Genomic DNA, 14,757 nt, shown 5'->3' on the forward strand with positions numbered 1-14,757 from the left:
TCAGTTCAGTTCAGAACTGAAGAAGCTTCTTGGATGAGAGGTGAAACGTCTTCAAGCAACTTACAGAAGCCCAGACGCTTTTCTTTACAAGCTCCTTTGACCCCCATGATGCATTGAGTATTTCTTCTTCAGTCACCTTTCTTATGTGTTAATAGACCTCTCTGCATTGAATCAAACTTGTTATTATCTCTGTCTCTCTTCCACAGCTTTTTTTAATCCTGTCTTCCTCCTCTGTCCCCAACCAGTGACAGATGGCCGCCCCTCCCTGAGCCTGGTTTTGCTGGAAGATTCTTCCTGTTAAAAGGGAGTTTTTCCTTCCCACTGTCGCCAAAGTGCTTGCTCACAGGGGTCGTATGATTGATGGCTTTTTCTCTGTATGTATTATTGTAGGATCTACGCCACAATATAAAGCACCTTGAGGTGACTGTTGTTGTTATTTGGCGCTGTATGAATAAAACTGAATCGAACTGAATATACATATTGATAGGTAGGTAGTATTAGCAGCACTGTTTAATAAATACTTACTTAAAGAAATGCAAGGCAGCAGATTCCAGTGATGCCAAAGTGCCACTTCACTAAAATGCATTTAGCAAAATGTATTTACAACACACATGTAACGTACACGTAAACCTGACACCTTACACGTAACGTAAGCGTAATGTCACTGTTCATTTTGAGATCAGCTGTTACACATAATATATATAATTTGTGAGGAAGTGAGTGTTATAAAATAATTCCCGAAAGCTGTATAGATGTTGATAACCCCTGGTGCTCTTGGCAGTATATATAGTAAGTTTTATCCAGATTGAAAATATGTGTAGGAGGAATTAGGGAGCAGACATACAACATATGCAACAATCATTATAGTACAATAACGATCTCTTTCTTTTTATATACTCGTTTCTTTCATCATGTGACCGTATAAATCTGAATGCACGTCAATGTCATGTTTAAATGGATCCAGTTTAAAGTTTAACAGTTTATGCAGTTGTCATGCTGTTAACCATCTGAGGTGTAAATCATCATGGGAGATAAACTTTACTCTAAATCAACCCTAACTGTGTATATACTGGAAAAAGGGAAAGCAAAATTATTGGAAAAAATGTGAATATTTTTTGATGTATGTCAATTAGAAAGATTATTTTTGTTGTTCCCTGGTTGCCAAGACTTGGGAGAACAATGTAATAAAAACAAAAATGACATATTCTGATTTCTCAATGCAGTTGCTGACAGAAACGGACAAAATTTGATGGCAATATAATGACAGGTTTGCAAAATACGTGGTTTTGTTAAACTCAACTTGCACAACTGGGGAAAAAAAAACAATTTGACCATCTGAAATAAATGTCACCGCGACCTCCCAGAAAGGACACGTTTCCACTGCGTGTACTTACAAATATCTACTGTGGCTACTGGGCTTAACCTCCTAGGACCTGGCGTTCACATATGTGGACATCACATTTTGGGTTATTTAGACCAAAATATTCAATTTTGCTCTACAAGGGTCTAATATCCACTTACGAGGACATTGTACTGCTACTGTTCTATCGAAATGTAAAATGAACATCCTCATATGTGGCTCTCATTTTTCTTAGAAACAAAAATAGGGTAAAAAAAAAAAATCTGGTGATTCTTTGTTTTTACATTCATCAGGTCCCAATCAGCCCAAATATCAAAGAGAAACTAGAAAAATTTGCATTTCCTGCGAAAATGCTGTGTGGATGCTTTAAAGCTGAAGCTGTCTGCAAAAACTAGCTGAAAAAGCTGAAAAGTTGCAGAAATTGTAAAAACTTTGCAGAAGCAAAGGAACTTTGCTAAAATGGAATAACTTAGCAGAACTGCAATATCTTAGAGGAAACATAATACTTGGCAGAAATACAATAGCATAGCAGAACTTGTTGTAACTTACCAGAAACATGATAACTTCTCAAAAATACAATAATTTAGGAGAAATAGTATAAGATAACAGAAAGAATATATTTAGCCAAAAATACTTAAGCATTACAGAAACACTATGATTTAGAAAAATAGTACAACAGAGCAGAAATACTGTGATTTACCAGAGACACTGTGATGAACTATGAATATTGTAATTTTAAATCAATACTATGTTTTAGCACAAATACTCTGGTTTAGCACAAATATTATAACATAGCAGAAATACAATTATATAGCAGAAATGCTGTATTTAGAAAGAAAAATATAATATAGTAGAAATAGTGTGATTTAGCAGAAATACTCCAATATAGCATAATAACAATGATTTAGAACAAATACTATGATTGAGCAGAATAGTAATAACTTAAGTGAAAATACTAGAAAAGTAAGATGACAAGCTGAAAAAAAAAAAACGGAACATGGTTAAGTTCCCTCAAAACTAATTATTGTTCACCTGTGAAAATAAATAAATAAATAAAAATAAATTTAAAAAACAAGAAGGAACAGCCAACAGATACACACAAAATCAAATATGTATACACAAATGCACAGAGAGAGAGACACATGTATGGGCAGAAATCTGTGCCATCAGAAACTGAATTTGAATAAGTTCAATTTGAATTTGAATTGCTCAGATTGAATCTGAATTGTAACTTGAATAAATGCTTTTGAAAACTGAATTTGAATTAGTCTAAATTGAAATTGAATTTATATTTTGAAAATGAATTGATTTGCTTTGAAACTGAATTTTATCCTTTAAAAATTCAGCTCTCGAATAATTTCAGTTTCACTTCTCACCATTCAGTTTCAGTTCTACAATTCAATTTCAGTTCCAAAATTCAGTTTTTTGGAACTTACATCCGGTTCCGGTTCAAGCACTGATTAATAGAACTACGTTTTACTAGCGGACCGAAAGTGTTACTGACGGGAATCTACAGCATGTTGAGCTGAATTAAGACTTCAGAAGTCATTCGTCATGTCGAATGACCAGCGGATAAACTCTCAGGTTGGTAATAAATGTATTACATGTATAAGAACAAGCGTCATGTTAACAAATGATAGCCGTAAGGTAACTTTTGTGCTTATTGTAGCTGCTAGCTAAAAACGGTAATTTAGCGTAGTTTGCCCTGAATTCAGCTTTGACAAACAAATATGATCGACTGTTTCTAGTAGAATTCCAAGGTTGTCATCTTGTACCCTCTCAGAGTACCCCCTCTGTATGCTTGCAGAGACCCCTACAGTAGGGAAACATGCAAAACAGTGTCCAAACCTTTGTGTTTTAGCTCTATTTATGTCTTGCACAGCATCCCAACTCTGTAGCTAACTTAATAACTTTAGCTAAAGTGAATAGTTAGTCTAATTCATTAGTGCAGCATTACTGGATCACCTCTGTTTGAAGTGATATACAACTATCACTGTGTTTAACTACCATAATAATTCTTAGGGTACTGAATGCATGCTTAATTTGATTTTTTTTTTTTTTTTTTTTTTAAAGCATACTGCTCCATTAATATGTTTGACAGGCTGAAGTTGTCGGGTCACCTCCTAAATCGACCATCTTTTACAGGTGTTTTGTGCCAGAAATGGAGTGTCCACTGAAGACTGTAGATACTGAATCTCTACGCCTTGCCATTGATCCGTGTTGTGCCTTCATCTAGACAAGAAACATTAACTTAACCACTCTCATATGCTCTGTACCTACACCACCTTCCCTGACAGTTGTAGCTTGGCTCATCTGAGGGTGAAATTATAAGAATGTGTTATTTTGCAAAGTGCTCTCTCGGGTTCCTAAATAAAATATGGCATTGTGGTCATTTCTTTAGAATTAATCCCTTCTTCTGAAATATAAGAACGTCTCCTGGTTTTAATGGCACTTTGGATTTCTTTACTTTCTGTTCCACTTCCAAACCCAAATAGATCCTGACAAGCTGACACAGTAACATGGAAGAGGGAAAGACGTTGGAAAGGACTACTACAAATAAACCTAATGCCTAACAATGAAAAGTGTAAAATAAGAACAATAATAATAATAAAGATAAAAGATGAAGTAACAAGTTTTTTGTTTATTCCAAATGATCATCCAGATGTCTGTGACATGTGATGACAAACACCATAATGGAAGGCCTTAGTCATCACATGCTTAAACTCATCATATATTTTGCATATGCTGAACAGGCAGTCAGACATGCTGTAACTGTGTGGTAGAAAACAGCATGAACACCATACGGCAGGTGTCTCAAACTCCAGTCCTCGAGGGCATGGAAAAGTTGCATGACACCGGCCCTCGAGGACTGGAGTTTGAGACCCCTGTCATATGGAATATGACAGGTGTGGTTGAACTGCATGAAGACTCTGAAGTTTCTCTTCTCTTCTGGCAGGACAAGAATGTGGCCTTGTCCTGAGATCCACTGTAAGGATGTACTTAGAGTAGAACTGGACTGTCACCGGCCTCAGGCTCTTCACCCTTTTTAAAAGACAAAGCAGTCATTTAGATAAAATATTAGATATTGTTTACCTGTAAATGCACAAAGAGAATTTAGAAATGTAATTATTGTCAAGAGTGAACAAGCACTGATAGTGTAATCTACAGCTGTGGCCAAACGTTTAGAGAATGAGAAGTGTTGTTTGCTTATTTACAAAGTTTGCTGTTTCAGTGATAGTTGTATATCACATTATATCACTTCAAACAGAGGTGATCCAGTAATGCTGCACTAATGAATTAGACTAACTATTCACTTTAGCTAAAGTTATTAAGTTAGCTACAGAGTTGGGATGCTGTGTAAGACATAAATAGAGCTAAAATACAAAGGTTTGGACACCGTTTTGCATGTTTCCCTACTGTAGGGGTCTCTGCAAGCATACAGAGGGGGTACTCTGAGAGGGTACAAGATGACAACCTTGGAATTCTACTAGAAACAGTCGATCATATTTGTTTGTCAAAGCTGAATTCAGGGCAAACTACGCTAAATTACCGTTTTTAGCTAACAGCTACAATAAGCACAAAAGTTACCTTACGGCTATCATTTGTTAACATGACGCTTGTTCTTATACATGTAATACATTTATTACCAACCTGAGAGTTTATCCGCTGGTCATTCGACATGACGAATGACTTCTGAAGTCTTAATTCAGCTCAACATGCTGTAGATTCCCGTCAGTAACACTTTCGGTCCGCTAGTAAAACGTAGTTCTATTAATCTGCGCTTGAACCGGAACTGAAATTGAATTGTAGAACTGAAACTGAATGGTGAGAAGTGAAACTGAAATTATTCGAGAGCTGAATTTTTAAAGGATAAAATGCCGTTTCAAAGCAAATTCAGTTTCTGATGGCACAGATTTCTGCCCATACACACAGAGGGTCTATGCCAGTCAACCAGTCTGAATATATTATATTTTTTTCCAACAATGAGATGCTGCCCTAAAGAGGGTCTCTCTCTCTCTCTCTCTCTCTCTCTCTCTCTCATGCGCACACACACACACACACACACACACACACACACACACACACACACACACACAGGAGAGAGAAGCAAGCTGCTGAATTTGAATCCACCAATCAGAGAGGCTGTGCACTTTTTCCCGCCAAAACAGGTGCACACAGCACAGAGAGAGACAGGATTTTTGCAGTCTATTTCTCATAATGACGACTCCCCTCAAACAAATGACCATAATTTCCTAACCGTAGGGGCTAGAACGGTCATTCTTACACCGTTTTGTTCAGAAGAGATGGGGGAATCTTAAAGTGTTGACAATTTATCATTAAAATATGAATTATTAAAGATATTTGACTTCTAATGCACCATAACAGAGTAGAGCAAAGCAAAAACTGCCTTGACTTGCCCTCAAACAACGCTTTCTAACTCTAAATCTATTTGGAGTATCAATATCATTCTTTCACCATAAGAGACAGCAGGCTTTGGTAAACAATCATGGAAATTTTCCGGTCTCTGTGGAAATCCATTAAAAAGATATGACGAGAGAAAAAAGTGGTTCATTTCCAGAGTTTGAAATCTGAAGAAATCTGAGCGAAGGACGAATTTCCTACCCTCAAACAAGTCTAACTCATTTCAGAACGGTAATAGGTGAGAAAGAAATTCTTGAATTGTGAGCGTCAGGAGTGTCTGAAGATATACTGGGACAAGCCTCATGTCTTAACTTCGCTTCGTTAAGGAGATATGACGATTCGAAAATGCCTCTCATTACAGAAATCAAGCGGTGATTTTGAACAAACTCTCCATTGACTTTCTATGGAGAGTTTTCCGACTTTCTGTTGGTCTGAGGAGATTTGCCAAAATTCTATAAATTCCACAACAATGATAGTGACATTTTCAGAAAGCCAGCAAAAATACCTACGTTTTGATGTATAATATGTGGAAGTTGAGTGAAATTTGAGCAAGTAGCAAGAAGTTGTTCGGACATGAAGAGAAAACTGCGAAACCTTCAGTGGCACACTGGAAGCCAAGTGCATAGCAACCATAACAACGCATGTATTTTGTGAAAAATCACAATTTTGCAACTCAAAACTTTAGGAGGCATAAAAGTAAAACGGTAAAAGATTTGAAAAAGCTGAATCATACCTGAATAGCCCAATAATTTGAGAACATTTTAAAGTTTGAATGGTTGTTCTACGTGAAAATATGAGGAAGTAGTTAAGTTTCAAAAACAAGCAAATTTTAGCAGAATTGCAGAAGTTTCCCATTCATTTCAAATTAAAGGAAAAAAGCTTAATATTTTAAAAAGTATAATAGTGAAAAATACCAAAAGACATAGCCATCATTAGCAGAAATAGCAGAGTAGTTTAAAATTTGAACGGTGAAAATCGGCTGAAAATTGTGGAAGTAGATCCACGGTGAAAAGTGTACGGAAACACCAAGAAGGAACTCAATAGTGTGGATGCTTAAAGCATCCACACAATTAAAAATGCATGCAGTGGAAGAGTTTGGGTCTTATGAGGTTAAGTGCAGTATATTTCAAAATATAGATATTTCATCATATTACCACAAACCATCCAGCTTTACTGTTATGTTTGACCATAACCATGAAGGTCCTATTTCTTAACCAAGCTTCTTTTGTGTAAGTGAATTGTTTTATTCCTGTGAGTATTATTCAAAAGTCCAACACCATAAACAGGCTTGCTCAGAAGACTCACTCATCATTTGGTTTAATGTCCCTTAGCAAGTTGCACCTTGGCCAGATGCTTTTGGTATCTATCACCAAGATTCTGGCATAATTCTGGATCAATATTTGATCACTACTCTTGGCAGAATTGGGTGCTTTTAAGCACAGTTCACAAATTTTTAATAGGGTTGATGTCAGGGGTTTGGAAAGCACCAAACTATGTTCGAGTTCCAACCGTCTAGCTCACTGGTGTCGAACTCCAGGCCTCGAGGGCCGGTGTCCTGCAGGTTTTAGATGTGTCTTGATCCAACACAGCTGATTTAAATGGATAAATTACCTCCTCAACATGTCTTGAAGTTCTCCAGACCCCTGGTAATGAACTAATCATTTGATTCAGGTGTTTTGACCCAGGGTGAGATCTAAAACCTGCAGGACAGTTCGACACCCCTGGTCTAGCTGGTTTAGCTGTTGCTGGTCTAGCTGTTGATTTGAGTAGGTGAAGTTGAGGAATTTAGAGGTAGTTATCTTCCTTCATTATTCCATCTACTGTGTGCAATGTACCGCTGACAGCAAAACAGCTCCAGAGCATGACGCTACTACCAGCGTGCTTGGCAGCTGGTACTGTGTTCTTAGGTTTAAAAGCCCCGCCTTAATTCCTCCAAGCATAGCTCTTGTGTGGTCAAATAGCTCAATCTCTGTCTTGTCTGACCATAAAACATAAAGCAAATGTTAGTTGAGCTTGAAGGTGTTGATTTTGGAGCAGGGGCTTCTTTCTTGGTGGTATAAAACTGGCTTTACTGTGGGCGGTGATGCTGTTGTTCCTGCAGTTTACAGGAGCTTGAGCTTCAGTAATTCCTGTGTTGTTCCTAAACATCCTAACAAATTTCCTCTAATGTGACAATTTGGCTTTTTTCAAGACCTCTGCAAAGTTGTGACACATCTGAATGACTTGTACTTGCACACAGTTTGAATCTGGAGTTGTTTAGAAATGGCTCCAAGAGACCTTCTCAGTTTGTGTAAATTTGCAGTTCTCCTTCTTAGAGCTTCACTGAGTTCCTTGGATTTTCCCATTGTTCTGAGTATTTGTCAGTCCAATAGGTGCCGTCAAACAAATCCTTTTTATACTGCAAAGAGAAACTGCCAGCTGCAGTCCATTATGATCACTAACTAGCGGTTAATAGACTTCAGCCTTGTCAAGTTAAAAGACATTGTTTTGAGCAGCACTTATTGAGTGCATGTATATATTTGAGCCTGTAAGTATAATTTTGACCCTGTTTGAATGAGAGAAAATCCAAAATAAATTAAAACTCAATTCTTGTTGTTTGAAGCCATTAAAGATGTATGCTGTGCAATTATTTCACTCTGGAAAAATAACAGTCCAAAGAAGTCATTTAAAAGCCCCAAATGACCATGACTTTCATGCCCATGATGAGTGTATGCAAATTTCAGACAGCTGTTCAACAAACTTCAGACACCACTGTGGATCCACGTGGCTGGCTGTTGTATTGCGGCTGCTTCTCTGTGCGATAAGCAGCTCTGCTGTTGTCCCAGTGTTAACTCAACATCCTGTGTCCACACTCTCTTCCTGGCCTTATCGTACACTGTGTATCTAGACGGAATTACAAATACTTCCGGAGGTCAGTAGATAAAGTAGATAAAGTCGACCAACAAACACTGAACTAAACATAAAATGACAACAGCCAGTTACATGTAGTCCAGGGTTCAGTGCTGCTGCAAACAGTTAAACTTTAACCCGTGATAAACGGAGGATTTGCTCCATGACTCTTGTGTGTTTATTGATCAGAGTGTTACTGCAGAAGTCCCATAAAGAAGTCCAAGTTTTGTCCCATTTAAGGTTTAAGACACTAAAGGCACAAGAAGGAAGACGTAGATCATAAACGGCCTACCTGCAGAGCGCTTAAAACTAATGACCACAAAGTGCTGCAGACTATTAAAAACTACTACAATAAAAAACAGAGACAGCATTATTCAAACTAAAAGCAGCAGCATTCAAATTGCAAATGGTTTACAGCCCTGACACTTGAGCTTTGAGCTGAGCTCCTCTGTCAGTGCATCATATTGTACTGTTTTAGTGTGTCAGATGCATTAAACACAGGTCTGCCTGGAGTTCCACGTTGTTCAGATATACTCAACCTATTGTCTTTCAGAGAGCATCAAACACTGCTCTGCTCTCCAAGGTGTTGTTTGGTCACTCTGTGAAGTAGCAAGATGTGGCAATAGCTAAACAAGCCTCTCACGATCTGTTGGCATCACGTTTAAATGCTAATTCGAAGTACTTTTGGCAAAGGGCACCTTCTGCGAGTAAACATCTGTTAGCCATAAAGATTAATCCAGTCAATTAAATGAAATATTTATGTTTATATTTCCAGTTTTAATTTTACAACAGATTTGGGGCATTAGGATTTAAACAATTTGGGACTGCTGTCGCCGAAGCTTTCCCGAACCAAATAGAAAGCAGGCGATAACAGAGACACAACTCCTCAAACTAAACCAAACGTTGAAAAACTTAGTCAAACATTTCTCTCTTCTTCTTTGAATTTCTGCCCGTCAAAAAAATTCTTTATCCCATTGAGAATTTGTTAGTTTATATCTCTCAGGTAACCAGGAGACTTTGAAAACTGGGAGGCTGTTTGGAGTTGATATGATACCATTTTTGGGACTGACAGCCTTAAATATTTAGGCTGCTCGAGATGAGAGAAGGTTATACAGATGACGAGTAAAGAAGGGCGAGACAGATGTTGACAACAGTGTAGTTTATTTTGCCGATGAGACTTTTTTTGTCTCCTTGTGGAGTCTTAGTCCCTTCATAACAAATATGATCCTTTGATTATTGAACTTTGCCAACCGATGATAGCTGCTGTTTATTTAACAAATACAGACCGGAATTTGCTGAAAATGTATCCTGAAGATGTTGTGCTTTCTGTTTAAAACGCAGTAACAGATGAGGATGTGGGTCACAGTTGGCACGGTGGAGCACAATCACAGCTGGTCTCTTCAAACGTATGATTTTCCTTACTTGAACAGAAGATCTCTGACATTTCAGGAAAACTGTGGTTTGTGAGGCGTGTGAAACTGGAGAAAACAATAAGAAATAAAGGGGAAGAAAAGAAATTGCTCTGTTTATAAACCACAGAAGAAAAGCTGATGCAAGCTCGACATCCTGTTGAGATAAAATTACAGAAAATTACTGACTGGAATCAGATAATGCGTTAGATACTCAAGTACATTGGGAACAACAGTTGGCAGGAACAATAAACTTCTGTTTGGTTTCCTCTGTCCTTATTTTTTATATTGCTTATTCATCAACTGACTTCAGGAAACTTCATCTTTCATCTGAGCTGAACTGGTTTCACATACTGAGTAGAATAACAACCCGACTGCTTTTAAAAGTTTGCATGTTAAGTTTTATTGACTGAACTTTCTTAAGTTCAGTTAATTGACTTGGTTTTATATTTCCACGTCATGCAGGGCAACTTTAAATATTGTTTTCTAGTTCACTTACCCAGAGAAAAATAAGACAATAGAAAAGTTTTGCAAGAAAGAAAAATGAACTTTGTAATACATTTCAGTAGCAGGAAGGTCATTCTTTATGAAAGGTTCTCGGCTCTGCAAGCTGATGCTGTGAGCACTGTGTTAGCACAGCAACACTCTCAAAGTTGACTGATGCTGGTTGCTCAAGCAACTAAAATCTCTTGAAAAAAAAGTGACATTTTTGCAAACAATCCTTTCTCTGTTACTAACAAGCAGCGCTAAAGCTGATGGCACATTCTTACCCTTCTGAAACTTCCTAACGGAAGTCTTTCTACAGCTGCAGCCATTACTTAGGGTAAAAAATTCCTTCATTGGGAGACAGTTATAAAAAATGTTGATTTTATGTAAATAGCTTCAGAACGAGCTTACTGGAATGGAGAATATGTGCTTTAGGGAAAGATGGATGATTTAGAGAAATTTAAACAGCTCTTTTAAAAAGACCCATAATTGCTGGTCTGACACATTCACCTCATGGGAAACAACATGTCCATTGCCCAAAAAATAAAGGGAACACTTGATCATCACAGTATAACACAAAGCCCGTTAAACCTAATGGATATCAGTCTGTCCTTTTAGGAAGCAGAAACTATTGTGAATACATTTTAGCTGTTTTGATGCAAATTAAAGCAATAACAGTGTCCTGGAGAGACAACTGGAGAGACAACAACGAGACAATCCGATGTTCCATCAAATTGTTTGCTGTGTCTTCCAGTACACTATAAAGAGTGTGGTAAGCTGGACAGGGACATAGAAGGACACAAACCCAACAGCAGGACTGACCTCTGCTCCTTTTTGCAAGGACGAACATAAGGAGTACCGTCCTACAAAATGACCTCCAGTGGGCTACTCATTTGCACGTTCTTGTCCAAAGTGTCAGAAACAGTCTCCATGAGGGTTGCGTGAGGTCCAAAAGTCCGTTAGCTGCTTGTTGAGCTGCATGGTATTGGCCTGCGTTCACACATCCTGATGAAGTCTCTCCACAGGTTGAGAAAGAACACGCTGAAAAGGGTAACATGTGCTGTAGGGAAAACATGGAATTATAGAAATCTGAACAACTCTTGATAGCACATACACAACAGCTGATCTTTTAAGTTGTTATAAGCTGTTACACGCCTCTTTAAAAACAGGTGAAATGGATTCATAATTGTTTACATAACATGATCTGTGTAATATCCCTGAAATATAACTGACCTGGCGTATAGTGCACCGATCAAGTGTTCCCCTAATTTCTTTTCGAGCAGAGTAGACCTCCAAGCATCCTGCATCTTGCCTTCTTATGTGTTCATAAAGTTAAGCATTTGCTTATTGTAATGAGAAGCCAAGTAACACTGGCCTTGCTTAGCAGCACCTAAAAACATGATTGTCAGTAAAGCTGGAGCCTGGAGCTTTCGCATTAGCAGCATCAACAGTTTATGTGGCTGAATGGAAGCTGGATTTGCTGTCAGAGTAACACAGCGCAAGCTGGACCCTTGCTGACTAATCAGACAAATGGAGAAGGAAGTCAGTCAGCAGATATGCTGCCCGCTGAGTCTAATGCTGCACTCACACCCAGTAGAAAAACCCACCAGCACCTCTATTTCAAATCCATAGTGTTTGTCATGTGGAAAGTTAGACAAGGTGATGACACCACAGATGCCAAAATTATCCATCTGCTCTTTCTGCACTCTTCTAACACACGCTCACCAGGGAACCCCTGAGCAGCAGTGTCGCATATTTTAACTCTAATGTAAATACAGTTGTTGTTTTTTTGTTTTTTTAGGTTCAAACGTGATAAACAAACATTCAGTGACCCCAACAGTTTTCCATTGATGCCAGGTCAATGAAGGTTACACTGAAACACGTGTACACACACACACACACACACACACACACACACACACACACACACACACACACACACACACACACACACACACACACACACACACACTCAGATATCAGGAGTTAAGCAACTACAAACCACAAATTGAACAGATTGTACTGCAGTGATAAGGAGTTTCTGTTTGTTTGTAGCAGACATGTAGACGTGTTTGCCTGAGTGTGTTTATAGTTTATGTGAACCCAAACGTGTCACATTGAAGATATTAATGTAGGAACATAATTCAAGAAGTCCTTAACACACCCAGAAAGCCTGAAATGCTGACTTTAAGAAATTTGATTGCATGTAAAAAAATTTGTCATTTTGTTGCACAAAATGTTAAATTTAATGCAGTCTGGTCAAATCAAATGTATACATTTACATCATGTTTGGAGTTCATCTTTGTCCCTAATATTGTGACAAAGAAATAGAGCTAATTGTGCCTTTGCGCATTTGTGCGGTCATATCAAGCAAGCTGCTAAACTGTAACTGTAACCCGATGCACTTTGTGCAGGTCTCAGGCCTGTGTGATGATAAATCTGATGAGATGCTCTAAAAGGCCTCAGCTGTCTTAATTTCTTTCTAGAAGATAAAAATGTGTCATTAGATACAAAGAGGATGAGCTTGACCGCATTTTCTACTATAATGCAATTCTGACTCATCCATTGTTTCCTCCAGCAAAGCAACACATAGATACAATAGTGCTACTTACAGTGGATGAATTTTTATATCTTAATACTATGATGTAGATAAACCTTACACCACAGTGTATTCGGCCCCCTTGAACTTTTCCACATTTTGTCACATTACAGCCACAAACATGAATCAATTTTATTGGAATTCCACGTGAAAGATCAATATAAAGTGGTGTATACGTGAGAAGTGGAATGAAAAGTTCAAGGGGGCCAAATACTTTTGCAAGCCACTGTATGGTAACTTGACCTGCATCTTCATGGAAATGTCACTACAGCTGAAAAGAAATATAATTCATTGTTATTGGTTCACATGTCTGAGGTGCTTCTGCTGCTTCCGTTTCAGGAACTTTTTTGCAGCCTAAATTTTCTCGTTCATTTGTCTCAGAGATTCATACACAAGCGCTCGCCAGCACTGGCGCCAGGCTCACAGAGCGCAGCAATGGTGAAATGGGTGTAAATTCCAAGTCATTACATAAAGACACTCTTTTATGATCCCTTAGTGTTGCATTTAAATGGACTGGGTATTCTTAAGTGGTAAAGGGGTGTATTTGAATCTAAACCACAATGTTTTCAGAACCCGAACCAAGCACTTTAGATGCCTGAACCTAACCAGCAAGTGAAAAAGCACAAAGCAAGCTCCCAAAATATGTCTCCTGGTTGAAAAAGAAAAAATTTCTAATTCATCTCCTTTAAACAGCTAGAGGACCTTAAGATGACAAAAATAATTTCCACTAACAAATTCCCAATGACTGTTGTCTTTGAAAATATACTAAACAAAGCTTGACTTTGTTCTTGTGAACCAACCACAAACAAGCAAAATAATGCGTCTGTAGTTGGATATATGTTTAAATGCTAGCAATAAGCCTTCAAATCAGATGTGTTCAGTGGAGGAAATGAAACCCCTAAAGACTCTGAACCTTCACAAAGTACTACCCGCTTTGGAGGACATTTGTGGAACAAGGATCTAAACATTATTTAGGTTTGTCCTGTGAAGGTCCTTCAAACCAAGGAGATCCACTAGAAGTGAAAAGAATAGTGAAATAATGCCTCGTTGCTCATAACAGAGCAAACAAATTAATAGTTGCTGTCTAAAGACAGTTTATGCTTTATTTCTTAATATTTTATATGCTAGTATTATATTTATATATATAAATATATAGGTGGTACATAGCACACCAGACCCTCAACACAGAAAATTTGCTATTTTCTTGTTCTTTGCTTCAAAAACACACATGAAAACCAAATTCTCTTCACAACTAATATCACACATGGATAACAGCCCTTCAGCCAGAGACGCTTATCCTGCAGACTGAGACCTTTATCAGCCGGAGCAGGAATGGAGCTCAGAGATTACAAGAGACTCAACGGGCGATCGCGATTTATTGTACACAGGAGATAAGACGCACAAACACGACTGCATACATGCACGGACCACACACAGTGTACACAGCAGATATCGCACACACTGACACATAATCATGTTCACACTCACAGACACAGGAATCACACACACACACATACACACACATGCACACTTCAAAAGCCGTGGCTGGATGGGATCAGCGCTGCCCTCGCCTCCCTCCTCTTAACCTTTAA

Source organism: Copadichromis virginalis, linkage group LG10 (assembly GCF_057382275.1).
Source record: "Copadichromis virginalis isolate Kocher_CV1m ecotype Utaka linkage group LG10, C_Virginalis_male_GT1.1, whole genome shotgun sequence".
NCBI classification, from domain to species: Eukaryota; Metazoa; Chordata; class Actinopteri; order Cichliformes; family Cichlidae; genus Copadichromis; species Copadichromis virginalis.